Below are 4,680 nucleotides of genomic sequence, written 5' to 3'. Positions count from 1 at the left end.
CCCAAAGTAAGGGGAAGATCGTCACCACATCCATGACCCCCGTGAAGGGTTCCTCCACGCAGCAGTAGCAACAAAGAAATATGGTCATGATAGAACACAGGAACAACTTCTCCTCACCTACAGGGGTACCACACAAGCTTCAGGTGGGCAACAAAGTCTAGTTGCATCTGCAGAAAGAATGCCTTACAAGAGCCCGTCAGAAGCTCTGACCACTCTGACATGGTCCTTATAGCATTACCAAGGCTATGGAAAACAATGCTTTGGAGTACAACATTCCTCCATTCCTTTGCTTGCACCAAGTGTTCAATGCGGACCATCGTCGACCATGCTTCCCACCATTTCTATATAGATCGAAGATTGTAGAACAACTCACCAGAGACCCAACTCAGTAGAGGCTTCCTCATCTCAGGGAGGAACTCAACACAATGGGGACCATTGCTTCCTGAGGGGGGAGGAATGATCCAGGTGGATGTTGGTGGCCACCCACCTATCCCATTTGGACCCCCACAACTATCTCTTTTAGATTTTCAGTTTTCGTAATTGTAGCACAATTTACTATTTTTTAGTAGTTTTTCGGGTCCTGAACTTCCGGAGCCGTTATGAGGCCCTAAACGAAATTTTTTGGGAAATATGGGAGAAACATGGGTCCATGGAATGATGTTTCTCCTCCCAAAGTTATAGTTCTTAGATAGATCTTTCTAACGAGCTATTGTACGTGTCAAATGGAGATCGGGTGCCAAAGTTACGACCCCGGGAAGTTGATGTACCAACTTACCCAAAATGGGGCCTAGAATTTTGCATTTCATCTTCTAGGGTTAGGTTTTGGGATGTTAAGGGTTTTCCATTGTTTCTCAACAATAAATAGGCCTTTGAGCCTCATTGTAACACAGTTCAGAGGCATGTAGCCACCACATCTCTTCTCAGAGATAAGCTACCATCGCCCTAGCTAGTTTATTTCCATTTATGTTTGTAAGCATATTTCAGTATTTTACATTAATGAAATGAAGTATTATTTCCACTGCATCCATGTGTTTATGGTTATCTCTATAATTTGTTGCATTCCTGTTTAAATCTAGATCACTTTGAAAAGTTTAAAGAATTTAAGGCTCTAGTTGAAAATTAGACAGAGAAGAATATTAAGGTGTCGAGGATAAATAATGGTGGAGAGTTTTGTAAAAAGGAATTTGAAAAGTTCTGTAACAAGTGTGGTATAGAATGGTAGGAGACTACTCCATACACACCTCAACAAAATGGAGTTGCAGAAATAATGAATAGGACGTTGATGGAAAAGGCAAGAAGCATGCTAAGTGGTGCCGAGTTAGGACAGTAATTCTGGGCAGAGGAAGTGGATACTGCATGTTACCTGTTCAATAAATCACCTTCATCAATGTTGGAGGATAAGATTCCACATGAGGTATGGAATAGTAAGAAACCCTTTGTCTCACATCTCGAGGTATTCGAATGTGATGCACATGTACATTTCCAAATGAGAAAAGAACCAAGTTAGAAAGTAAATCTGAAAGGTGAATCTTTATTAGGTATAAGGATGGTTTAAAAGGTTATAAAATTTGGAACCTAGAAACAACGAAGGTTGTGTACAACAGAGATGTGGTGTTTAGAGAGGTGAAGGATGTTATTAAAGATGAAGTACTACCAAAGGAACCTGAAAAGATATAGTTTGAATTGAAGGAGGAAGAATCAGACTCTACAACAGAACAAGAATAAGAAGAGGAAGAGCCACATAATCCAATTTTTAGAAGATTAGTTTGAGACAGAAAGCAGTTGGACAGGTATAGTCCATCTGCTTTCTATTCAAATTTTTCTTTATCTAATACTGATGATGATCCCAGAATTGTTAGGGAGGTAGTGGATATAGAGGATGGTAATCTCTGGAAAGAGGCCATGGTTGAAGCAATGGAATTTTTGATCAAAAATGAGGTTTGGGGTCTGGTGGAGTTGCCTGCTGGAAGGAAAACCATTAGAAGAAAATGGGTGTTTAAGAAGAAGATGAATGCAGAAATAAAGGTGGAGAAATATAAAGCTTGATTGGTAGAAGAAGGTTATTCCCAAATGTCAGGAATTGTTTTTGGTGATATATTTTCTCCTTTTTTCAAGTTAGCTTCTATTAGATTACTTTTATATGTTGTTGTTGCTTTTGACTTTGAAGTAGAACAGATGTATGTGAAGGTAACATTGCTTCATGGAGATATAGAAGAAGAGATACACATGAAGCAAACTGAAGAATTTGCATTGAAGGGTAACAAAGAACTAGTATGTAGGTTAAAAATGTCTCTATATGGGTTATATCAGTCACCAAGGATGTGGTATCAGAAGTTTGATACATATATATGGGGACTTGGATTCACTAGGAGACAAGTAGATCACTGTGTGTATTTTAAATTAATTGGTGACCATGTTATTTAGTTGATCTTCTATAATGGATGATATGCTGTTCATTGGAAATGACAAATAAATTCTCCAAGATTTTAACACCCAATTATACTCTAAATTCAACATCAAGGATCTTGGTGCTACAAACTATATTTTGGGCATGGAAATTAAACAAGATCAGATAGAGAGGAAGCTCTAGTTAAACCAGAGGAAGTATATCGAGACAATATTGTTGATTTTTAATATGCAGGATCGTAAACTGGTGAAGGTTCCTATTCCTATAGGTGTGAAGTTATTTGTTGAATAGTGTCCCAAGACACAAGGAAGAGGACATGTTCCATATTCCATATGTGAGTGTAGTTGGTAGCCTGATGTATGCAATTGTTTACACCTGACCAAACATTGCACATGCAGTGGGAGTACAACACAATAAAAAACTAAATTACAAAGCATAAAACATTCAATAATAATGCACAACTCTCACACACCAACTCAATCTTATTTCATTAGCATAGGCATATATTGATACATGAGAAGAGGTATTGGGATTTTGTCAACTCCACAAATATCTCAATCAATAACTCCACAAATAACTCCATAATTCTCTCAACAAACATCCATAAACCTCTGACCCGTCATTCCACTAATTTCCATAAATATCTCACTAAAAACAACAACTTTAATTATTGAATATTTGATAAATGATCCATTATTCCATCATTTCTCCCCCATAATGATCATTTGGAAATATTCCAAGATCATTTCTGAATTTGTAGAACTTTTCCTTAGACAGTGCTTTGGTGAATATATTAGCTACATGTTTATCTATTCTGCAGTACTCAATCTCGATCCCTCCTTGCTAAACCAGGTCTCGAACAAAATGATACTAAATATCAATATGCTTGGTCTTCTTATGGAAAACTAGATTTGTTGTCATCTGAATAGGACTTTGATTATCACACATCAACTGAGTGGGTTGCTCTTGTTGTTCATGTAGGTCCTTTAGAATTATTCTTAACCAAACTGCTTCACATGCTGCTACCACTGCCACTTTATACTCTACTTCTATTGTCGAGAGAGAAATTGTTGATTTCTTATTAGTACTCCAAGAAACTGCCATTGAACCCATACTGAATGAATACCCTGAAGTTGATTCCCTGTCATCCATACATCTAGCCCAATTTGAGTCTGCATAACCAATTAACCTGAAATCTTTTGTAGACCTATATACCAAACCATAACCAACTATTCCACGCAGATATCTTAAAATGCTCTTTGCTTCTTTCCAATGCAATTCCTTAGGTTCTATCATAAATATTGATACCATACTAACTGCAAAAGAAATATATGGTTGACTTGTAGTTAAGTAGATCAAACTTCCAACCAATTGATGATACAAAGTAACATCAACTGAATTGGAGTCATCATGTCTATATAACTTCAACCCAACTTCCAAAGGAGTTGTCGCGGGCTTGCAACTCAACATTCTGAACTTCTTCAAAATGTCCCAAGTATACTTAGCTTGTGACATGAAAATACCATCTTCCTTCTGCCAAACTTCAATACCCAAGAAACAATGTAACTCACCAAGATCTGTCATCTCAAACTCACCAATAATATGTGACTTAAACATTTGAAATAGTTTTGTACTATTCCCTATGTAGATCAAATCATCAACATATATGACAACTATCAAAATGTCATGTCCTGACTGAAAGATATAGAGATTGGGCTTAGATAAAATTTTAACTAAGCCATGGTCCTGAAAATACTTATCAATTCTTGAATACCATGCCCTTGGCGCTTGCTTAAGACCATACAAGGCCTTCTTCAACTTATAAACATAATCTTCTTTTCTTGGCACTTCAAAACCTTTAGGCTACCAATTACATCTTTTCCCTTTAGTAATTTAACCAAGTCCCATGAATCATTTTTCACCAAGGCATTCATTTCTGCTTCCATAGATTCATTCCATTCATTCTTTCTTGACGCTTTGCATAATCCCATGGTTCATCCATTTTCATTACCTATCCCATAAGTGCATAATTCACTAGATAACCTTGAGATCTAGTAACCCTTATTTCAAAATTTCTATCCAACACACTACTTTCTGAATGACCCCTTTCAAACCACTTCGGGTTCTTCTTAACTTCATCTTCTTATACCAACTTGGAATTTGAATCATCACCAGTATTCACTGCATCATTCTTCAATTCAAGCTATGCCTGTTATGGACGATAGACTACCTTCTCATCAAACACAACATCTGTGCTTATTATCACCTTTTCT

Source organism: Pinus tabuliformis, chromosome 8, assembly GCF_031772625.1.
Source record: "Pinus tabuliformis cultivar Carrire ecotype Pingquan chromosome 8, CPIR1, whole genome shotgun sequence".
Lineage (NCBI taxonomy): Eukaryota > Viridiplantae > Streptophyta > Pinopsida > Pinales > Pinaceae > Pinus > Pinus tabuliformis.
Note: the sequence above shows the minus strand (reverse complement) of the source record.